Raw genomic sequence first — 25,285 nt, 5'->3', positions numbered from 1 at the left:
TACCCATCATTAGTTCACGTGCTGATGGCTCTCTTCAGAACACTGGACAAACCCTCTTCCAGTGGTCAGTTTTCTTACAGTGTGCACCCTGATTTATGCCCAAGGCACAGTGACTCAGACACCCGGGTTTGGGCTTCCCACCTTTCAGCTTCCCTTGTTCAACCCAAGACCCAGGAGGGCAACCCCATGTGGGAGGTTAGCTTAAGGTTGCAACCAAGAGCTGCAACTTGTGGGAGCTCCTTCTTCCTCTTTCCGCTTCCTCCGCTTTGTCCCTGTTATTAAAAACTAAAAATGCCATATCCAAAGCTGTTCCAGAGAAGTTTGGGGACCCATAGCTGCTTTTAGTAGTTTTCTGTGGATATCAGGGGCAGACTGGGTATAAAATGTACTCCCAGAAGGGTCTATCTTTTCCTTGAGACAAGATCAGTGTTAGTATATTTTCTGATTGCCTCAACTAAACACTATTAAAACAAAGCTGGATTGTCATCTTTGCCCTGAGAAAGTTGCTTAACCTTTTCATTGTTAACAGGTTTTTTCATACATTGCTTCATCTCTTTCAACAAACAAGTGACCATATGATCTCTTCTTCCAAGTCCTCACACCCCCTTTGATAGTTCCACTCTAGATCTTGATCTGGAACTGCTATACCTCCTGTCTGATATATATTATGGTTCGGGTTGCAAGCCAATACCTCATCTGCATGAGTCCTAGCTGTCCCCAAAATGCATTGTTTTTTTTCCACTGTATAACACAGAGACAACAAAATGTACAGATCCTGCCATGTTAAACTGTATGTCAGAGTTAACTTCTCAAACTCACCTATGAATTTTCCTGCATCTTCAGAGAAATGACCAAACTTGTCTTAGTATAGAGCCAAACCAGACAGAGAAAAGGGACACCTCCTCTCACAGGCCTTCTTCCCCATTTGCAACCTCTGTAGGTGGACAAAGATTTCCCCTTGGAGGTTGATAGGCAGCTCCACTATTAGTAGTATTCACTGGGCTAAGTTCTTCAGGGAGTGGTGGGTATAGAGTGGGACTAGAAGGGTAGGGAAGAGGGACAAATGGTTCTCAATAGAACCTTCAGGTGTATTAGTGGGAAAAAAGACCAACACATCTGAACCTTCAGACCTGACAGAAAGAGGTTCTGCTTCACCCAAAAATGCCCGCTGAACCAAGTGGCAGGGGGGCTTGAAATAAGGATCATCTTGTATGTCCAACTCTTTTTCTTCTATTTCTCTCATGAAACATGGACATGCCTGCTGCAGGGTTTCATTCTGACTGAGCAGCAAAAATGCTTGAACATATGGTATTTTATCCCATTTTCCCTACCACTTACAGAATAAATTGAGTTGAAGTATAAATATCCATTAGAGGCAATTTTTCCTGTATCTTTCTGAAACTGCTTGCTGCTTTTCCATGCGTACCATCCTTAAGAAAGGGCACACTCTTAACCCAATCCGTAATCTCTGTTCCTGAGGTTTTAGTAACCTGATACTTCTGTTTTGTTGTAGACAGCCCTGACGATGAGTTTTCACCCCAGAGAATAGAATGACAAAAGGTCAAGATGTGCTTGAAAAAGCTGATGGGGGGCATTGGGTCAGGAAAGGCCAGGCTGTCTAAGCATTCAGAGACACCTGTGCAACTGTCCTTGCAATTAGGAGCCAGGCCCCAAAAAGCTTCCCACTGCTTGTGTCTTTGACCTATGCTAGGCCCTGCTGTTGATTAGTTTCCTCTACTGAGCAGGTAGCTTATAGTTGGAGTATTTATACCAAGGAGAATGTTCCAGGCCAGCCCTCAGTCAACTTAAAATAATAAAAAAGGTTAAAATGTAACCTGAAATACATTTACTCAAGGTCAGATATTGAGGATAGCCAAGAGGAGGACAGATTTAAGTTGCCCTGAATATATATTTTAATTAGCAGCCATTGAAAGTGAGTCTTTTTGAAAAAGTGAGAAGGCAGTTCCTAAGTTATTTACCAAGAATTCATATTTAAATGCATAAGCTATTGATTGGCTGCATATATTCTTTTATTTTCCAAATTCCTAGTAAAGAAATAATGGGTGAGACTGCTAGTCAGAAAGTAAATGTCTTTAAACAATTGCCCCTAATCCCAGCACTTTGGGAGGCCGAAGTGGGCAAATCAGGTGAGATCAGCAGTTGGAGACCAGCCTGGCCAACATGGTGAAACCCGATCTCTACTAAGAATACAAAAATCAGCCGTGTGTGGTGGCATGTGCCTGTAATTCCAACTATGTGGGAGGCTGAAGCAGGAGAATCACTTGAACTCAAGAGGCAGAGGTTGCAGCATGCCAAGATCATGCCACTGCACTCCAGCCTGGGTGACAGAGTGAGACTTCGTCTCAAAACAAACAAACAACAACAACAACAAAAAATGTCCCTGGGTGAAGTTCCACACTCTCACCTCTCTGGGCTTGATAAATTGTGCAGACCTCACAGAGCTGAGACTGCTCCAAGCTATTTTTTTTTATTTTCACCTCCTTGCTGAGGACACATGAACTATTAACAAGAAACAAATTCAAACAAGAAACTTGGCAATCCACAAGAATAATGCCAGGAGGTGACCTCCAGGAACCTGCCTGTCACCTCCTTTCCCCACCCTGCCCTCCACTCCTTTAGACACACACACCCTGTATCACAAGACCAAAAAAACCACTCCATCAGCCACTGAGAAGCCACAGAAGAACCCAGAACCATGGCATGGCCACCTTGGGTCACCCTACAATGAACAGCCATTGTTAGCATTCAGGAGCTGTTTATTCCCATCTTCACACTACACTAAATATCTTTCAACAGTCATAAGATAGACTGGCTGAAAGCTGATGCTTGGAACATCCCACATCACCCAGGAGCTCAGTGCTGCATTCTCAGGTACACACCTGTCCATCTTCCATTGAAGTGAAACAATTGCTATCAAGAAACCAGAGTCCCTGCAATGGTGGTGGATAAGTCTGGGGTGCAGTAGTGACCAGCTAGCAGTGCCTTGGCTGTGTAAAACAAAAGGTACCTGAGACAAGTGTCAATAAATTTGGAAAGTTTATTCTGCCAAGGTTAAGTAGGAGCCTGTGACACAGCCTCAAGAGGTCCTGATGACAGGTGCCCAAGGTGGTTGGGGTACAGTCTTCTAATACATTTTAGAAAGTCATGAGACATCAATAACATGTTTAAGATGTACATTGGTGTGGTCAGGTAAGACAGGAAAACTTGAGGTTGGGGCTTCCACGTCATAAGTAGATAAGAGAAAAAATAATAAATTTATTTGAGTCCTTGATAAGTCTCCCACTGAATACACAATTTAGCCTGGCTCAGTGAATCTGCATTTTAAAATTAACAATAGGGCAGAGGAAACAAACAGATCTGCATTTGTCTCAGGTGAGCCTCAGAGAGATAACTTTGAGTTCTGTCTGTCATCTATTCACTAGGAATTTACTTCTGAGCAAATTGTGAGGTAGGTATGTAGCTTTTTATCTGTGTAGCTATCTTATTTAAGAATAAAATAGGAAACAGGTTTGCCTGATGTAGTCTCCAGTTTGACTTTTCTATTGGATTAGTAATTTTGGCATCAGGAGATTTATTTTTCTTTCACAGTGGGAACTCCTTGTATTATCAAGCACATCTATTTAAACTTGACAGAATAAAACAATGTATCTATTCAGAAGTATTAATGGAAAACTTAAATTTTGACAAATACAAATATTGCTAAATCTTTCCGAATAGCCCATCCTAGGTCTTCCATTTCTTATTCACTGCAATTCAAATAAAATTTTTTCATAATTTTACAATGGATCTCTATGTCAGAGGCATTCAAACCAGAGTGACTCCATCTTGAATAGTGTTGAGGTGAAATGAGGCTGAGACCTACTGGGCTGCAACCCCAGGTTAGGCATTCTTAGTCACAGAATAAAATAGGAGATCAGCACAAGATGCACTTTACTTAGCAAAATGTCATAATCTTCCCTGTAAGCTGGGTGCAGCCAGAATAGAGGAGTCACATATTTAGGTCATGGATGCAGAGATATGTTGCAGGAAGCCAGGGACCCCAAACGGAGGGACTGGCTGAAGCCACAGCAGAATATAAATTGTGAAGATTTCATGGACATTTATTCCCCAAATTCATACTTTTATAATTTCTTGTGCCTGTCTTTACTGCAATCTCTGAACAGAAATTGTGAAGATTTCATGGACATTTATCACTTCCCCAATCAATATTCTTATAATTTCCTATGCCTGTCTTTACTTTAATCTCTTAATCCTGTCATCTTCATAAACTGAGGACGTATGTCACCTCAAGACCCTGTGATGATTGCGTTATCTGTACAAATTATTTGTAAAACATGTGTGTTTGAACAATATGAAATCTGGGCATCCTAAAAGAACATGATAACAGTGATTTTCAGGGAACAAGGGAGATAACCCTGACTGCCTGTAGGGCCGGGCAGAACAGAGTCATACTTCTCTTTTTGCAAAAGTGAATAGGAGAAATATCACTGAATTCTTTTTCTCAGCAAGGAACAGGCCTGGCAAAATAATGCATTCCCAGGGTGAGGCCTCTAAAATAACCACTCTGGGAGAGTCTGCCTTATGCAGTTGAAGATAAGGGATAAAATACACCCTGGTCTCCTGCAGCGCCCCCAGGCTTGCTAGGATTAGGAAATTACAGCCTGGTGAATTCTAGTCAGACCAGTTCTCTGCTTTTGAACTGTTTCCTGTTAAGATGTTTATCAATGACAATGCATGCACAGCGGGACATGGAACCTCATTAGTAATTCTAATTTCACCTTGGCCTTGTGATCTTGCTCTGCCCGCATTTGCCTTGTGATATTTTATCGCCTTTGAAGCATGTGATCTCTGTGACCCACACCCTATTCGTACACTCCCTCCCCTTCGAAAATCGCTAATAAAAACTTGCTGGTTTTGCAGCTCGGGGGCATCATGGAACCTGCTGACATGTGATGTCACCCCCGGAGACCCAGCTGTAAAATTTATTTCTTTTGTACTCTTTCTCTTTATTTCTGAGACTGGCCAACACTTAGGGAAAATAGAAAAGAACCTACATTGAAATATTGGGTGCTGGTTCCCCTGATAGAGATACGTCACAAAGCCCCGATGGGCAAGGTCAAGAAAGGAGCAGTCTGTTCCCTAGGTGTTGGGCCCAGCAATACTCAAAATATGTGAGACCCCCTCCCCCAAAAAAAGAGAATCACATCACTAAGGTGCTGGGTCAAGTGATATGTTGCAATTGCCCTTTGTGGCAGGTTCCAGTCATAAGAAGAGAGTCACAACACCTAAGTGATAAACAAAATGATATTTCATAATACCCTCCTGAAAAGAGTCCATGCAGAAGACTCATATTATGCAGGTGCTGGTTCCAGTCATACATCACAATACATGTATGCAGAGATCAGTCACAAAAATGAGTCATATTTTGGGCAGAGCCCAAGCAATACAAGAGTCACATCATTTAGGTTCTGGGTCCAGAAATGTCACAATACCCTCTGGGAAAACAGCCCTAGCAGAAAATTCACATCATCTAAGTGAGAGGCTCAGAGATATGTCACAATGCCCCCTGTGGGTAGGGCTCACAGAGAAAAGATAGATTGCATAACCTAAGAGCTGGACCCAGCTACATATCACAATCACTCCAATGGGCAGAGCCAAAGCATGAGAAGAGTCACATCACATAAGTGCTGGGCCAAGTGATACATCACAATCCTCACTGTGGACAGGCCCCAGAAAGAAGAGTAGAGTCACATCATCTAGGTAATGGGCCCAGAGATATGTCACAATAACCCCTGTGGACAGGGGCCAGATAGAAGAATGACATAGCCTGTGTGCTTATCCCAGGGATAAGTAACGCTCTTTCATGGAAGCATGGCCGTGGGAGGAAAGAATAGTCACATCATCTAAGTGCTGGTCCCAGAGATATGTCACAATCTCTCCTATAGGCCAAACCCAAGTAAGAGTCACAGCACAAAGATGATGGATTCACAGACATGTCACTGTGCTTGCTATGGGCAGGGTTTGGACAGAAGGCTCACATCACCTTGTTTAGCCCAGCAGTATGTCACAATCTACATTGAGAGCAGAACCTACTTAGAAGAGAAGAGTCACTTTTCAGCTCGATGCTGGGCCCAGTAATAGAAAAAATTATTTATGTGTGCAGGGACCTGGTAGAATAAGAGAGTCACATTACGTTGGTGATTGGTACAGAGATAGGTTGTAATGCTTCCTGTAGGCAGAACCCAGCAAAGAGAGCTACATCACCTGGATGCTGGACATAGCAATATGTCACAATGACCCATAATGGCAGGGCACAGGAATGAGAGTCACATAACCAAGGTGTGGGGCTCAGCCATATGTCACAATGCCTCCCTGTGGGCAGTGCTGAGGCAAATGTAGTCACACCACCTAGGTGTTGGGTCTAGTGATGTGTCATGATCTAATCTGTGGGCTGGGCACCAGGGAGGAGAATCAAATTACTCAGGTGCTGGTCAGAGGTGTATGTTGCAATCACAGTTGCAGGAAAATGTAGGGATAAAATTAACAATCCTGCACATGTCCCATTTCTAGGTATTAGAGTCAACACATTTTGTATGTTGAGTCTGAGTACATCAGTTACAATCTCAAAGGTGGACTGAATACATGCATAAGAGCCTCAATCTATGCTGTGGACTGTGTCCCCTTAGTGGAGTCACAGCCTCAGCGGTATGTTGAATCTTGGTCTGAGAGTCATCAACCCACATATAGCCCAAATCCATGTGTGAGAGTCAATTTTCCAGCTTTTGGCTACCTCCAGATATGAGAATCAGAACTTCAACAGTGAGCTGTATTCATGTGGAAAGATGACAATCTTTACTGTCGGCTGGGTGTGCATGTAAGTGTCACAATGTCACCTGTGTTCTGGGCCTCATTATAAAACTCTCTGTACCATCTGAGGTCTTTATACAGTATTCATGAAAGTCACAATTTTCTCTGAAACTTTCTTCCTGGTATGGATTCATAATCATACCTGTGAACCTAAGTCCATGTATTTGAGTCAACATCTCTCCAAATGGCTGGGTCCCAAGAAAAGACTCTTCACCTGCCTATGAGCTGGATTTTGAAATGAGTCACCATGTTAACTGTAGTGGCATGATCACATGTAACAGAATTTTTACTGTGGACTGCATGCACCTGTGAAATTCAGGATCTCTCCAGTGGGCACTGTCCATGGGTCAGGGTGACAATGCTAACATTTGGTAGGTTGTGCATATGAGAAACACAGTCTCACCTGTGTGCTTGGTCTTGTGATGACACTCTCTGTACCATCCAAAGACTTTATATAAAACGTGAAAGAAAAGTAATCCTTTATGACATTATCTAGAGAAGACCCAGGAATTTACCCATTTCTCCAAGTATAGTTACAAGTGCCAGTAACTCTCCTTTTGGCTGGTTTGCGGTATTAGTGTCATCACCACAACTGTGAGCTTGGCTAAGGTATATGTCACAACCCAAACTGTGAGTAGAAAGAAAACAGGAGAGTAACATCACCTGGGTGCTGGGTCAGAAATATGTCACAATTTTTCCAGGGTAGGGATCAGACAGAGAGTCATATCACCTGGTTGCCTGACCAGGGTTATGTTACAATTCTCTCCTGAAAGCAAGGCACAGACAACAAAGTCACATTACTTGGGTACTGGGCCAAGCTATATGTCACAGTTTTCTCTTCACGTAAGACCTGGGTACACACCTGGTTGCTGAACCCAGAGGTATGTCACAATTTTCTGTGTGGTCATGGTGCAGATGGAAGAGGAGAGTCACATCTCCAAAGCAGTGGATGCAGAGATGTGTCACAAGGCCTCTTGTGGGCAGGGCCCAGGCAAGAGCCTTTCACCCATTTGGTTTGACCCAGAAATATGTCTTAATACCCAAAATACACAGGGCTGATTTGAAAGAGGAGGGTAATAAGGCATGGCACAGTGGCTCACACCTGTAATATCAGCACTTTGGGAGGCTGAGGCAGGTAGATCGATTGAGGTCAGGAGTTCGAGACCAGCCTGGCCAACATGGCAAAACCCCATCTCTACGAAAAATACAAAAATTAGCCAGGTGTGGTGGTGCATGCCTCTAACCCCAGCTACTCGGGAGGCTGAGGCAAGAGAATTGCTTGAACCCAGGAGGTGGCTGTTGCAGTGAGCCGAGATCATGCCACTGCACTCCAGCCTGGGTGACAGAGCGAGACTACATCTCAGAAGAAAAAAAAAAAAAATGAAAAAGAAAAACAGAAAGAGACTGATACCACCAGATGCTGGGTCCAGTGATATGTCACAATCCCCCCTTTATACAGAGCTCAAGTAGAAAAGGACAGTTACATCACTTAGGTTATAAACAAAATGATTATGTCATAATTTCCCTATTAGAAGGGCTCAAGCAGGAGAATCACATCATCTACCTGTTGGACCCAGCCATATTTCAATATATACAATTTTTAATAAACACAATATACAATTTGCATATTGAAATATGGCTGAGTCCAACACCTAGGTGATGTGACTCTCCTGCATGAGCCCTGCTAATAGGGGAATTATGACATATCATTTTGTTTATCACCTAAGTGATGTAACTCTCCTTTCCGTCCTGAACCCTGTAGAAGCAGAGGACAGTCACATCACCAAGGTGCTGGGCCCAGCAATACATCACAATCCCTCCTTGGGCAGAGCCCAAGCATTAGAAGAGATGTAGTCTCGCTCTGTCACCCAGGCTGGAGTGCAGTGGCATTAGAAGCATTATACCTAGGTCAAAAAATATGGCACAATACTTCCTGAAAAATGAAGGGTCCATGCAGCAGTCTACCTAAATTAGAGCTTCAGAGATACATCAAAATGCCCTGTGTGGGTGAGGCTCATGTAGAAGAGAAAAGTCACATAACCTAGGCCCTTCGTCTAGTTATATGTCACAATCACCCCAGTGGGAAGAACCCAGGCATGGGGAAAAATTATGTAGGTGCTGAGACAAGTGATCTGTCACAATCCCCACTGTTGACAGGTCTCAGAGACAAAAAATAGTCATATCATCTTGTTTAGTAGGCCAGGGACATTCACTATGTCTCCTGTGGACAGGGAACAGGCAGAAATATTACATCACCTGTGTGCTGTGCCTAGGGATTAGTCACTCCCTCTTCTTGGTCAGGGCCCAGGAAGGAGCAAAGAGTAACATCACGTAGGTGCTTGGCCCCGATATGTTACAATGTCTCTTAGGGAAAAGCCTATGTAAAAGTCGAGAGTAAGGGGCCTTCTCTTTTGGCTTTGGAGCTCCCCTCCGTCTCTGCACAGGGGAGCTTCTTCTTTCTGTCTTCTCCCTTCCTTCTTGCCTATTAAACTCTCCACTCCTTAAAACCAAGAAAAAAAAAGTGGAGAGGAACATCAAATAGATGACGGGTTCAGAAATATGGCAAAATTGGCCCCTGTAGTCAGGATATAGGTAGGAGATTCATATTACCTGGGTGTTAGACCCAGCAATATGTTACAATAGCCCATGTGGGCAGGGCATAAAAAAGACAAACAAATTACCTGGGTGCAGGGACCAGTGATATGTCACAATGTACTCTGTGACAGGAACAAGGAAAGAGTATAGGGTCACATCACCTAAATACTGCTTCAAACAATATGTCCCAATCCCATCTGTGTGCCAGGCCCAGGCAGGAGAGTCAAATTCCTCAGGTTTTGAGCAGAGATGTGTGTCACAATCACACATGCAGAAAGGCTCAGGAATAACATGAATAATTCCTCACATATTCCCATTCTAGGTATGAGAGGCAAGACCATTTGGAGGTTGGGTCTAAGTGCAGAAATCACAACCTCAATATGGATGAATTCATGAAAAAGAGCCTCAATCTCTCCTTTAGACTCTGTCTTCTCAGTAAAATCATAGCCTCACAGGTGCACTGAATCTTGGTCTGAGTCACCAGCCCAGCTGTAGACCAGATCCACACATAGGAGTCAATTTTGCAACTTTCCACTGCCTCCAGGGTTGAGATTCAGAACTTCAGAAGTAGGTTGTGTTTTTCTAAAAGGATGACATATTTACTGTTGACTGGTTGTCAAAACCAGCATCACAATGTCACCTGTGTGCTGGGCCATGTAAGGGCATTCAATGCATTACCTGAGGACTTTATGCAATATGCATGTGAGTCGCAATTCACTCTAAGACATTTGTGATGGTATGGACCCTTGATAGTACATGCTGCTCTAATCCCAGAAATGAGAGTCAACATCTCTCCAATTGGCTGATCAATATAGGAGAGTCCTCATCTGCCTATGAACTACATTTAGAAGTGAGTCATCATTTGTAGCTTTAGAAATGAGACATTCCTGGCTCGATGTTTGCATATCACAGTCACAATTCCAACTGTGGACTGCATCTGCATATGAGATTCAGGACCTCACCAGTGGGCTCTGTCTATTTTGAGGTTACAATTGTAACGAGCGGCAGGATGTTTTTATTTCTTTTTTCTTTTGAGACAAAGTCTCACTCTGCTGCCCAGGCTGGAGTGTAGTGGCACGATCTCGGCTCACTACAACCTCCGCCTCCTGGGTTCAAGTGATTCTCCTGCCTCAGCCTCCTGAGTAGCTGGGACTACAGGCATGTGCCACCACATCTGGCTAATTTTTTGTATTTTTAGTAGAGATGGGGTTTTACCATGTTAGTCAGGATGGTCTCAATCTCCTAACCTTGTGATCCGCCCACCTCGGCCTCCCAAAGTGCTAAGATTACAGGCGTGAGCCGGCCTCCCAAAGTGCTGAGATTACAGGTGTGAACCACCACACCTGGCAGAATATTCTTTTTTTTTTTTTTTTTTTTTTGAGATGGAGTCTCACTCTGTCACCAAGGCTGAACGGCAGTGGCGTGATCTTGGCTCACTGCAACCTCTGCCTCCTGGGTTCAAGCAATTCTCCTGCCTCAGCCTCCTGAGTAGCTGGGATTACAGACACCCGCCACCACGCCTGGAGAGTTCTTATATTTTTAGTAGAGATGGGGTTTCACCATGTTGGCCAGGCTGGTCTTGAACTCCTGACCTCGTGATCCACCTGCCTCGGCCTCCCAAAGTGCTGGGATTACAGGCTTGAGCCTGGCCAGGATGTTCTTTTAAGAAACACAATCTTGGGCTGGGAGCAGTGGCTCACACCTATAATCCCAGCACTTTGGGAGGCCAAGGTGGGCAGATAACCTGAGGTCAGGAGTTCAAGACAAGCCTGGCCAACATGGTGAAAACTCATCTGTAATAAAAATACAAAAATTAGCTGGGCTTGGTGGCACACATCTGTAGTCCCAGCTACTTGGGAGGCTGAGGCAGGAGAATCACTTGAACTTAGGAGGCAGAGGTTACAGTGAGCTGAGATCATGCCACTGCACTTTAGCCTGGGTGACAAAGTGAGACTCCATCTCCAAGAAAGAAAAGAAAAGAAACGCAATATCATCAGTGTTTTTGTCCCTTGATGACACTCTCTGTGCCACCCGAGGGCTTTATAGAATATTTGAGAGAGTGTTAATTCTCTATGACCTTGGCAAAAAGAGGAGACTAAGGATTATGTTTGTTTTCCTAAGCCTAGCTAGGAGAGACTAGAACTCTTTTATTGCCTGGTTCAAGGTATAAGAATCATCATAGCAATTGCAAGCTGAAGCAAGATATATGTCCCAATGACACTGGTGGGTAGGAAGTGAGTAGAAGAGTGACATCACCTGGGTCTCATCTAAAGGTATGTCACAATCTTTCTTGAAGGCAAGGACCAGACAGGAGAGTCATATCACATCATCTAGGTTCTTGGCTGGGGATGGATTAAAATCTAATCCTATAAGATGGCTGCAGGTAGACTGGGTGCAGTGGCTCATGCTGGTAGTCCCAGCACTTTGGGAGGCCAAGGCAAGTGGATCACCTGAGGTCAGGAGTTAGAAACCAGCCTGGCCAACATGGTGAAACTCCACCTCTACTAAAAATACAAAAATTAGAACGGTGTGGTAATGCATGCCTGTAATCCCAGCTACTTTGGAGGCTAAGGCAGGAGAACTGCTTGAACCCAGGAGGCAGATTTTGCAGTGAGCCAAGATCACATCGCTGCACTCCAACCTGGGCAAAAGAGTGAGACTCTGCCTCAAAAAAAAAAAAAGCTAGATAGGCACAGGCCACAAGTCACATCACCTGCGTGCTGGGCCCAGTGATATGTTACAATGCTCTCTGTGAGCAACACCCTGAGAGGATAGACACATACCTTGTGGCTGATCCCAGTGATATGCCACAATCTTTTCTTTGTGCATGGTGCATGTAGGTGAGGAGAGCCACATTTCTTAGGTGATGGATGCCAAAATATGTCACGAGGCCATCTGTGGGCAGGGCCCAGGCAGAAGCCTCTCATCCCCTAATGTCAGATGCAGTGATATGTAACAATATGTAAAATATGAAAGGTCCAGCCAAAAGATGAGTTACATCATCTAGGTGCTGGACCCACTGACACAACACAATTCCCTTGTGGCAGGGTACAGGCTGATGAAGAGTCACATCACTACCTAGGTGATGAATAAAAAGTTATTTCATAATACTCTTGTGGCCAGGGCTTATGTGGAAGACTCACATTACCTGGGTGGCAGACCCAGCTACACGTCACAATGCAAAATGTTTGTAGGGTCCAGGCAAGAGAAAAGAGTCCTATTACGTAGGTGCTGGGCCAGTGATGCATCACAATCCCTTTGTGGTCAGAGTTCAAGCAGTAGAGGAAGGGTCGCATCACCTAAATGCTGCATTCAGCAACATGTCACAATACCCTCTGAGAGGACAAGCCAGAAAGAAAAGTCACATCACCTAGGTAAAAGACCCAGAAATATTTAATAATGCTATCTTTTCATAGGGCTCAGGAAGAAAACAGGAGTCCGATAACATAGGAGCTGGGCCCAGCTATATGGCACAATCACTACAGTAGGCAAGGCCTTGGCATGAGAGGAGAGTCACATCAGATATGTGCTGGGCCCAGCGATATGTCAAATTTCCTACTTGGACTGCTCCAGAAAGATAAAAAGAGTCCTGTCATTTAGCCAACTGACCCAGAGATATGTCACAATGACCATTTCAGCAGGAACCAAGCAGAAGAATCACATCCCCTGTGTGCTGGGCCCAACAATAAGTCACTCTTGCTTCTGTTAGCATGACCCAGGCCCAAAGGTATATTAAAAGCTAACCTATGGACAAAGTGAAGATAAGAGAGGAGAGTCACATAAAATAGTTGATGGGCAGAAAACTCACATCATCTAGGTGTAGGGCCCAGCAATATGTCACAAGGTCTTACGTGGGCAGGTCCAAGAAAAAAAATATATCCCTTTGGTGCTTAGTTCAGTAATATTTCACAATCTTTCCTGCAGGAGAAAAACTAAGAAATAAAAGAAAAAAATTAGCTATACGCTGTGAAAGGTCACAATTCTTCCTGGGAGCAGAGACCAGGTAACGCAAGAGAGTCACATCACCTGTAGGACTGGTGCAAAGACATTTGTATTTTTATTTTATTTTATTTTATTTTTTGGAGATGGAGTCTCACTCTGTTGCCCAGGATGGAGTGCAGTGGTGCGATCTCAGCTCACTGCAACCTCCACCTCCTGGACTTAAGCGATTATCCTGCCTCAGCCTCCTGAGTAGCTGGAACTACAGGCACCAATCACCACACCTGGCTGATTTTTGTGGGTTTTTTTGTTTTGTTTTGTTTTTTTTAGTAGAGACAGGTTTTCACCATGTTGACCAGGCTGGTCTCGAACTCCTGACTTTGCGATCTGCCCACCTTGGCCTCCCCAAGCGCTGGGATTACAGACATGAGCCACCATGCCCAGCCACAAAGACATTTCAAAATGCCTCCTGTAAGCAAGGCCTAGGCATAAAAGTTACATCACCTGAGTGTTAAACCCAGCAATATGTCACAATGCCCCAAGTGGGCAAATCACAGGCAGAAGAGTCACAAATTGTCAGTGCAGGGCCCAGCAATATGTCACAATGTTCCCTGAAGGCAAACCTAAAAGAAGAATCACATAAGCTAGGTGTTGGGTGTAGCAATATGCTACAGTTTCCCTGTAAGCAAGGACCAACAGAAGAAGAGAGTCACATCATCTGGATGCTGGGCCCAGCAATATGTCAATCATCTTTCCTGTAATAAAGACCCAGGCAGGAGAAATATATCATCTGGTTGCTGACCACAGCAATATGCCACAACTTTCTGTGTAGGCAGGGTGTAGGCAGAAAAGGAGAGTCACATCTCCTGGATGAGGAATGCAGAGACATGTCACAATGTCCCCTGTAGGAAGGGCCTAGGTAGGAGACTCCCATCCCTTAGGTGTTGAGTTCAGCAATATGTCACAATACCCAAATATGCAGAGCCTGAAAAAAAGAGGAGAGTCACATCACCTAGATGCTAGGCCAGTGATGTGTCACAATTTCTCTGTGAGCAGAGATCAGGCAGGAGAAGAGAGTAACATTACCATGGTGATGGGCATTGAGTTATGCCACAAGGTCCCCTGTAGGCAGGCCCAGAAAAAAAGTTACATCCATCACCCAGGTGTTGAACCCAACAATATTTAACAATGTCTAATGTGATATATTGTGCCACAACAGGTAAGGCACATTTGGGAGAGTCATAACATGGGTACAGGATTCAGCAATAATTGACAATACCCAAAATTTGCAGGATCCCTCCCACAAAAAAAGAGGAGAGTCAAATCACCGAGGTGCTGGATTCAGCGATAAATCACAATCTTACATTTGGACTGAGACCAGGCAGCAAAATCAAATCACTCAGGTGCTGAACATAGGCATATGTAACAATCACACCCACAGGAATGTCCAGTAATGAATTAACAATCCTGCACAGGTCCCAGTTCTAGGTATGAGAGTCACCACACCATTACATCTGTGTGCTTGGCCAAGTTATATGTCACAATTCCACCTGTGGGTAGAGAACAAGCACAAGAGTCACATCAACTGTGTGCTGAGCCAGGGTTATGTCACAATCTTCCCTGACAGCATGCACCAGCAAGGAGAGTCACATCACAGAGTTCTCAACCAGAGATGTTATAATCCTCTCCTGAAAGCAGGGTGTAGGAAGAAGAGTATGATCACCTGGGTGCTGGGCTCAGCTAAATGTGTCACAAGGCTCACTGTAGGCAAAGCCCAGAAAAGATAGACAAAACACCTGGTTCCTGGGCCCAGCAATATATCACAATCTTCTCTATGGGAAGAAGGCAGGTAGAAGTAGAGGGTTTCATCTCCCAGGTGATGAATAAAAAAATATATTCCAAGGCCCTCTGTGGGAGGGGCTCAGGAAGAAGCCTTCCAACCCCTAGGTGTTTGTTTCAGTGATATGTCACAATAACCAAAATATGCAGGTCTCAGGCAAGTGAGAAGAGCCACATCACCTAGGTGCTAGGTCCAGTGATCTGCCACACATTTTTCTTTTGGCAGTGCTCAAGTGGAACAGAAAAGTCAAATCACCAAGATAATGAATGAAAAGATGTGTTAGAATAGTTCTGTGTGAGAGCCCACACAGGAAAAGTCTCATCATCATGTTGTTGGTCCCAGAGACATGTTGAAATACATGATGCCAGCCAGGTGCGGTGGCTCACACCGGTAATCCCAGCAATTTAGGAGGCTGAGGTCGGTGGATCACCTGAGGTTGGGAGTTCGAGACCAGCCTGACCAACATGAAGAAACCCCATCTCTACTACAAACAGAAAAATTAACCGGGCTTGGTGGCACATGCCTGTAATCCCAGATACTCAGGGGGCTGAGGCTGAAGAATTGCTTGAACCTGGGAGATGAAGGTTGTGGTGAGCTGAGATTGCACCATTGCAATCCAGCCTGGGCAAAAGGAGCAAAACTCCATCTCAAAAACAAACAAAAAACACAAAAACACATATTGCATGCAGGTCTCAGGCACAAGAGGAGAGTTAACATCACTTAGGTGCTGGATGCGCCCAAATGCACATCACAATTTCCTCTTAATCACACCCCAAGCAGTAGCAGAGACTCCTATCATCTAGCATGTTGGTCCAGCAGTATTTCACAATACCGCTGGGGGGTGGGCCTAGGTAAAAAAGTAATATTACCTAGGTGAGAAGCCTAGAGATACGTCACAATGTCCTTTGTGGGTAGGGCTTATAAAGCAGAGACACAGCCGAGGAGCTGGGCTCAGCTTTATGTTCCAGTAACCCCAGTGGAAAGAGGCCAAGAATGAGAAAGAGTCACATCACATAGGAGCTATGTCACGTGGCATATCACAATTCCCACTGTGGACAAACTCCAGAAGAAAAGAGTCACATCATCTAGGTGGGAGGCCCAAACATGTATCACAGTGACTCCTGTGTACAGGGACCAGGCAGAATAATTACACCACTGTTTTGCTTGCCCCACCAATACATCACTCTCTATTCTGTGGGCATGGCCCAGGCAGAAGAGGAATGTCACATCATGTAGGTAAAACGGGCATTTACCTCAGCTTTGCCCGTAGAAGAGATTGTAATGGGTGAAGAAATATGTCACAATGCTCCCTGTGGTCAGGCTTCAGGCAGAGGACTCACATCTTCTTAGTGCTGAGCCCAGCCATATGTCTCAATGCCTTCTAAGGGCAGAGCCAAAGCAAAAAAAAAAAAAAAAGTAACATCACCTTAGTGTTAGGCACAATCACATGTCATAATCTCTTTTGTGAGCAGAACCCCCAAAAAAATTGTCACATCAGCTAGGTGCTGGGCCCAACAATATGTCCCAGTACCCCCTGTGATTAGGGACAGGCAGGAAAAGTAAGTCACATTTCCAGGGTGATTGGTGAAGACATATATTACAATCCCCTCTGTAGACAGGTCCAGGATGAAGTGTTACATCACCTGGTCGTTGGACTCAGGCTATGTGTTTAGGGCACAAGCAAAAGATAAATATAACATAGGCCCAGCAATATGTCACAATACATCTGTGGGCAGCACCAAGGCAGAAGGGCCGACTCACACCACCTGGGTGCAACACCAAGCAATGTCACAATGACCACTGTGGGCTTTATCAAAGCAGAATAGAATCACATTACCAAGGGTATGGGCCCGGTGATATGGCACTGTGGACTGGTCCCAGGAAAAGACAAATAACTCAGATGCTGGGCTAAGATGTATGTCACATGACACTTGTAGAAAGGTCTTGTGATGACATTAACAATTACACTCATGTCCTGAGTCAAGGAATGACAGTCAACACTTCCTGCATGTTGGGTCTAAGTACAGGGGTCACAGTCTCAACGGTGGACTGGATTTGTGCATAAGAGCCTCAATGTCTTTTGCAAATTATGTGCCTTAGTCTGGGCAAGGAGGCTCACACCTGTAATCCCAGCACTTTGGGAGGCCGAGGTAAGCGGATCACTTGAGGTCAGGAGTTCAAGACCAGCCTGACCAACATGGTGAAACCCCAGTTCTACTAAAAATACAAAAAATTAGCTGGCATAGTGGTGGGCACCTGTAATCCCAGCTACTCAGGAGGCTGAGGCAGGAGGATCACTTGAACCCAGGAAGCAGAGTTTGCAGTGAGCCAAGATCGTGCCACTGCTCTCCAGCCTAGGTAACAAGAGCAAAACTCCATCTCAAAATAAATAAATCATGCTCCTTAGTGAAGTTGCAGTCACAAAGGTGTGCTGAATTTTGGTTGAGTCACTAACCCAACTGTGGACAAAAATCCACAAATGAGAGTCAATTTTCCAACACTCAACTGCCTCCAAAAGTGAGATTCAGAACCTCAAAAGAAGAGTGTGTTTAAGTGGATGACAATCTTTGGTATTGACTGGGTGTGAATATAAATTTCACAGTCTCACCTGTGTGCTTCTCTCTGTCAGGGCACTCTCTTGTGGACTGTATATGGTGTGCCTGAGAGTTGCAACCTGCTCTGAACACATGATCTAATGTGGTCCCAAGTCTAGGTATGACATTTAACATCTCTCCAATTAGCTGGGTCCAGAGAGGAGAGTCCTCACCACTATGAGCTGGGTTTAGAAATGATTCACCATCTCAAGTGTGGCCACATGTTCACATAAGATAGTCACAATTTTAAGTATGGACTGCATCCATCCATGAGAATTATTACCTCATCAGTCAGTGGGCTCTTTCATGTGTGAGGATGACAATCCTAAAAACTGGCAGGGTGTGCTTACATGAAACATGATCTAACCTGTTTGCTGGGTCCTGTGGTACAGAAGACATGCTCTGTACCATCCAAGTGCTTTACACAATATACAAGAGAGTGGTAATTCTCTATAACCTTCATACAGAGAGGAGACCAGGATTTTACTCCCTTTTCTTTTCTTTTTTTTTTTTTTGTGAGACAGAGTTTCACTCTTGTTGCCCAGACTGGAGTGTAACGGTGTGATCTCAGCTCACCACAACCTCCGCCTCCTGGGTTCAAGCGATTCTCCTGCCTCAGCCTCCCGAGTAGCTGGGATTACAGGCACATGCCACTATACCTGGCTAATTTTTTGTATTTTTAGTAGAGACAGGGTTTTTCCATGTTGGTCAGGCTGGTCTTGAACTCCCAACATCAGATGATCCGTCCACCTCTACCTCTCGAAGTGCTGGGATTATAGGGGTGAGCCGCCACACCCAGCCAGGAATTTTACTCCTCTTTCTAAGCCTACCTGTGAGAGACAGTATCTCTTCTATTGGCTGGTAGGAGGTATTAGAGTCACCATCAAACCTGTGAGATGGGCCAAGATATGTTACCAACCAACTTGTTGGCACAAACCACCCAGAAGAGTGACATTACATGGATGCTGGGCAAATGATATGTAATTTTTTTCCCTGAGGGCTGTGAAAAGGCAGGAGAGTCACATCACCTGGGTTTTCAACCACTGGCATGTTACAATTTTCTCCGGAAAGTTATGCACGTGCAGGAGAGACATATCACCTGGTGGCTGGGCCCTGCAGTGTGTTACAACCTTTCCTGTGGGCAGGGTGCAGGTAGAAAAGGCATCACATCTTTTATGTAATGGATGCAGATATATGTCACAAGAACCCCTGTGGACAGGGCTGAGGTGTTTGGCCCAGTGAAATGTCACAATAACCAAAATATGTGGTTGTTAGACAGAAGAGTCACATCACCTAACTTCTGGTTCCAGTGATATGTCACTATCTTTCCTTTTGACAGGGATCAGAGAGGAGTCACATCACTTAGGTGATGAACAAAAATCAATGTCGTAATAACCCCATGCTCACGGTCCATGTGAGAGAGTTGAATCACCCATGTGTTGAACCTAGTGACATGTCAAAATATACAATTTATGCAGGGCCCAGGCAGGAGAAGACAGTACCTTCACCTAGGTGTCAGCCCCAGTGATATATCACAATACCTTCTGTGACAGAATCCAAGCAGTGGAGAAGAGGCACATTACCTAGGTGCTGAGTCAAAAACTATGTCACAAAAATCACTGAGTGTAGGGCCCAGGCAGGAGTCAAATTACCTAAATTAGGGGCTCACGGATATGTTGCAATGACCTCTGTGGGTAAGACTCAGGAGAAACAAGAGAGTCACATAATCAAGGTGCTGAGTACAGCTATATGACACAATCACCCAAACTGATAGGCCCAGGCAAAAGAAAGGAGTCATATCACATAGGTGCTGGGCCAAGTGATGTGTCACAATCTTCATTATGGACAGTTCCCAGGAAGAAAAGGAGAGTCACATCATCTAGATGATGAACCTAGAGATGTCACAATAAGCCATGTGGGCTGGGATCACGCAGAAGAATAGAATCATTTGTGTGTTGATCCTAGTATAAGTCACTCTCTTTTTTGTGTGCATGGACCAGGCGGGAGAGTCATAACATCTAGGTGCTGGGCCCAGAGATAGGTCACAAGCTCTACTATTGGCAAAGCCCAGGTAAGAAAGTAGAGTCACATCAAATAATTGATGGGCCAAGAGATATGTCACAATGCCCCCAGTAGGCAGGGTTTAGGCAGGAGACAAATTACATTGATGCTGGGCACTGTAGTATGTCACAATGTCTTTTAAGGGCAGGGCCAGGCAAAATAATTTCACTGATGGGCCTAGTGATGTGTTAGTTTTTCTGTGAGCAGAATCTGTGAAGAAGAGGCAAGTAACATCAGCTTGGTGCTGAAACCAGCAATAGATATCATTATCCCCTAGTGAACAAGGACTAGGCAGGTGAAAAGATTCACATCACCTTGGTGATTGGCACAAAGGTATGTAACAATATCCCTGGAAGGCAGTGGCCTGGCAGGAATGTTACATCACCTGGGTATTGAAACCAGCTTCACAATAGCCTAAGCAGACAGGGCACAGGTGGCAGAGTTCCATCACCTGGGTGCTGAGCCCAAGGATATGTCACCATATTCCTGTGGGCAAGGCTCAGGCAGGAGAGAAACATTTTCTAATTGCTGGATCCAGTGATGTCACAATCTTCTCTGTGGGAAGAATGCAGGTAGAAGAGAAGAGTCACATCTTTCTAGGTAATGAGGCCAGAGACATGCCACAAAGCCTCCTGTGGGCAGGGCCAAGGCAGGAACCTCTCATCCCCTAGGTGTCAGTCCCAGAGATACGTCCAATATTCATAATATGCCATGCCCTGGCAATAAAGGCAAGTTACATCACCTAAGTGCTAGGGCCAGGGATATGTCACAATTCCTCTTTCATCAAGACCCAGGCATAAGTGGAGAGTCACACCACTTGGGTGATGAAAGAAAAGATATATCATCATACCCCTGTAGGCAAAGCCCATGCAGGAGAGTTACATCACCTAGGTTGTGGCCCCAGTGATGTGCCAAAATACATAATGTATGCAGGGTTTAGGCAGGAGAAAAGAGTAACATTACCTAGGATCCTGGCTAAGCAATATATCAAACTCTCTTTCTGGGAATATTCCAAGCAGTAGAGGAGAGTCACCTCACCTAAGTTCTCAGTCTAGCAATATGTCACAATGCCCCCTGTGAAAATGACTGAAGAATAAGAGCAGAGTAACATAACTTAGGGGCTAGGCCAAGTTGTGTGTCACAATCACACCTGTGAGCAGGGCCTAGTCATGAGAGGAGAGTCACATCAAGTAAGTTCTGGGCCACACAATATATCACATTCCCCATATGGACAGGTCTCAGGAAGACATCACCTAGGTGCTGGGCCCAGGAACATGTGACAATGTCTCTTATAGGCAAACACAGGGTAGGAAATGGGAGGAGATAATATTAAACATCTGATGGGCCAAGAGATATGTCATAATGCCCTCTGTGGGCAGGATCCAGGCTGGAGATACACATCACCTTGGCGCTGGGGCCATGAATATTTTATAGTGCCTTCTGAGGGCAGGCCCAAGGCAAAAGAATAACGTCATTATGCTGTTGGGCCCAGCGGTATGTTACAATCTTTGCTGCAGGTGGAACCTAGAAAGAAGAGAGGAGTCACACCAGCCATCCTCCAGCCAGGTACTGGGCCTAGCAGTATGCCACAAGATGTTTTGTGAGAAGGAACTAGGTAGTAAAAGGCAGTCACATCACCTGGGTGGTGAGCAGAGAAATGTGTGACAATGGCTCCTGCAGGCAGAACCTAAATAAGGGAGTTACATTTTCTGGGTTTTAGACCCAGTAATATGTCACAATGAACCACGTGGGCAAAGCAGAGGAGAGTTAACATAATCTAGGGGTGATGGCAGCAATATTTTACAATGCTCACTGTGGTCAGCACCAAAGCAGGAGAGAAAACTCCCATCACTGGCCGGGCACGGTGGCTCACAACTGTAATCCCAGCACTTTGGGAGGCCAAGGCAGGTGGATCACCTGAGGTCAGGAGTTCGAGACCAGCCTGACCAACATGGAGAAACCCTGTCTCTACTAAAAATACAAAAATTAGCCAGGCGTGGTGGCGCATGCCTGTAATCTAAGCTACTTGGGAGGCTGAGACAGAATTGTTAAAACCCAGGAGGCAGAGGTTGCCTTGAGCCAAGATTGCACCATTAAACTCCAGCCTGGGTAGCAAGAACGAAATTCTGTCTCAAAAAAAAAAAAAAAAGAAAGAAAGAAAGAAAGAAAAAGAAAACTCCCATCACCTGGATGCAAGGCCCAGTGATATGTCCCAATGCCTAATGTGGAAAGCACAGAGGCAAGAAAATAGAGTCACATCACCTAGTTTCTGGTGCAGCGATATGTCATGATTCCATCTGTGGGTTAAATCCAAACAGGAGAGAAAACTCACTTGGGTTCTACACAGAGGCATGTGTCACAATCATAGGTGCCGGAAGGTCCAAATGAGATTAACAATCCTGTACATAACCCGCTTCTGTGTGCAGCAGCAAGGCAGGAGAGGAGACTCACATTACCTGGGTGCAAGGCTCTGAGATATGTTAATGTCTTTTTTGAGTAGCACCAAGGCAGGAGAATAGTTACATCATCTAGGTGCTGGGTCCAGCAGTGTGGCACAATCCTATTTGTAGGCTGGGCCAATTCTGAAGAATCACAATACTCAGCTGCTGGGCAGAAGTGTGTCAAAACCGCACCTGAAGGAAAGACCAAGGATGAGACTAACAATCCTGTATATGCTCCAATTCTTGGTATGAGAGTCAACACCTCCTGTATGTTAAATCCAAGTACACAAGTCACATTTTTAGAATGAATTGAATCATTGAATAGAGACACAATCCCTCTTACTGGCTGTTTCACCTTAGTGGAATCACAGACTAACAGTGTGTTCAATCTTGGTCTGAAAGTCACCAACTTAACTTTGGACTGGATTCACTTATAAGAGTAAATTTTCCAACTTGCAACTGTCTCTGGATATGAGATTCAGAACATCCAGTGGATTGTATTCATGTGAAAAGAGGACAATCTTTACTGTCAGCTGGGTGTGCATGAGTGTCAAAACCTCAACTGTACAATGAGCCTAGTTAGAACATTCGCTGTACCAACCGAGGAATTTATAAGGTTCCCATGAGAGTCACAATCTTTTGTGACTGGGAGACAATTGTAATGGTATCGACCCATGATCGTACCTGTGGCTCTATGCCCAGATATGAGAGTTAACACCTCTATAATGACTGGGTCCAGATATGAGAGCTGTTACCTGCCTATAAGCTAGGCTTACTAATGAGTCACCACCTCAGCTGTTGCCTGATGTTCACATGACAGTCACAATTTCAACTCTGCACTGCATCCACATGTAAGATTTAAGACCTCTCCAGTAGGCTTTGTCCACGGATGAGGGTGACAATCTTAACAATTGGCAAAGTGTGCATACATAAATCACAATCCCATCTGTTTTCTAGAGCCGTTATGACACTCTGTATACCACTTGAGGACTTTATACAATATGTGAGAGTGTAATTTTCTCTGACCTTCCTAAAAGGAGGAGAGTGAGAATCTTACCCATGTACCTAAGCCCACATATGAGAGATAGTATGTCTCCTATTGACTGGTTTCAGATATGACAGCCATCATTGCGCCTATGATCTGAAAAAAGATGTATGTCACAATCTCCACTGTGGATAGGGAGTGAGCAGGAGACTTATATCATCTGGGTAATAGGCCAGGGATATGTCACAAACTTCTCTGAGAGAAGGCACCAGGCAGAAGAATTAAAACCTGGGTGCTCAGTCAGGGATATGTTAAATTTCCTCCTGAAACCAGGGCACAGACAGTGCAGTCACATCACCTGGGAGCTGAGATGAGTGATATGTCACAATGCTCCCTATGAGCAAAGCTCAGGCAGGAGAAACACATCACCTGATTTCTGGGCCAGAAGATACGTCACAATCTCTCATTGTGGGGAAACCTTGGTAGAAAAGGAGAGTCACATCAAATAGTTGATGGTCTTAAAGATATGTCACAATGCTCTGTTGTCATGGTCCATACAGGAGACTCATGTCACCATGTTGCTGGGCCCAGCAATATGTCACAATGCCTTTTGAGGTCCAGGCCAAAGCAAAACAGTAATGTCACATTGGCATAGAGCTCCACAATATGTCTCAATCTCCCTTGCCAGCAGAACTTATGATGGAAGAAGAACCACACTTGTTGGTACTGAGCCAAGGGATATGTCAAAATTCCCTCTGTGAGCAGGGACCAGGCAGGAGAAGAGAGTCATACCACCTGGGTAATGAATGGAAATATATGTCACAATGCTCCTTTTTGGCAGTAGAGTTACATTACCAGGGTGTCAAACCCAGCAATATGTCACAATTGCTTATGTGGTCGGGGAACAGGCAGGAGAGTCACATAACCTGGGTGTAGGGCTCAGAGACATGTCCCAATGCCTTCCATAGGCAGTGCCAAGGCAGGGGAGGAGACTCAAATCATTTAAGTGTAAGGTCCAGCGATATGTCACAATGTCCCCTGTGAGCAGCACCAATGCAGAAAAATAGAATCACATCCCCTCAGTTCTGGGTTCAGCTATATGTCACTATTCCATCTGTGGGCTGGTCTTAGGCAAGAGAGTCAGATCACTCAGGTGCTGGGCAGAGAGAAACGTTACAATTAAACCTGTGGGAAGGTGCAGAGATGAAATTAACAATCCCACACATGTTCCGGTTTTAGGTAAAGGAGGGTAACCCTTCCTGTATGTTGTGTCTAAGAACAGGAGTTACAATGTTAACAGTGAACTAAATTTGTACCTGACAGCCTATACTCCTCCTGTGGACTTTGTCTAATTAGTGAAGTCACAGCCTCATACGTGTACTGGATCTTGCTCTGAGTGTCACCAACTCACCTATGGACTGGATCCATATATAAGAGTCAATTTTTCCACCTTTGACTTCCTCTAGGTGTGATCCAGAACTTCAAAAGTGGGCTGTGTTTATGTGAGAATATGATGATGTATACTTTTTGATGGGTGTTCATATAACAGTGAAAATCTCCAGGCCGGCTGCAGTGGCTCACGCCTGTAATCCCAGCACTTTGGGAGGCTGATGCAGGCGGATCACGAGGTCAGGAGATTGAGACCATCCTGGCCAGCATGGTGAAACCCTGTTTCTACTAAAAGCACAAAAATTAGCCGGGCATGGTGGTATGTGCCTGTAATCCCAGCTACTCAGGAGGCTGAGGCAGGAGAATCACTTGAACCCGGAGGCGGAGGTTGCAGTAAGCTGAGATCGCGCCACTGCACTCCAGCTGGGGTGACAGAGCAAGACTTCATCTCAAAAGAAAAGAAAAAGAAAAAAAGAAAATCTCCTCTCTGTGCTGGGTCTTGTTAGTACACTCCTTTTTTTTTTTTTTTTTTTTTTTTGGTGAGACAGAGTCT

At 44.7% G+C, this 25,285-nt stretch overlaps 1 non-coding gene across 9 annotated transcripts in view; it reads right to left on the bottom strand.

The window, feature by feature from the left end:
• Positions 1 to 12,854: 12,854 nt before the first annotated feature.
• LOC101128475 (uncharacterized) overlaps positions 12,855 to 25,285 on the bottom strand; it is a 34,428-nt gene continuing 21,997 nt past the window's right edge. For 4 of the 9 annotated variants that reach the window (XR_010131938.1, XR_010131932.1, XR_010131936.1 and 1 more), the window contains one exon: positions 22,184 to 22,550. This is a non-coding gene — a transcript (uncharacterized protein). Of the gene's footprint in view, positions 16,644 to 22,183; positions 22,551 to 25,285 lie in introns of those variants that run through there. The other 5 variants (XR_010131934.1, XR_010131931.1, XR_010131935.1 and 2 more) reach the window with 3 other exon arrangements.

The sequence above is a fragment of the Gorilla gorilla genome, chromosome 20 (assembly GCF_029281585.2).
Source record: "Gorilla gorilla gorilla isolate KB3781 chromosome 20, NHGRI_mGorGor1-v2.1_pri, whole genome shotgun sequence".
Taxonomy (NCBI): Eukaryota; Metazoa; Chordata; class Mammalia; order Primates; family Hominidae; genus Gorilla; species Gorilla gorilla.
This window is presented reverse-complemented; position numbering and strand designations above follow the sequence as displayed.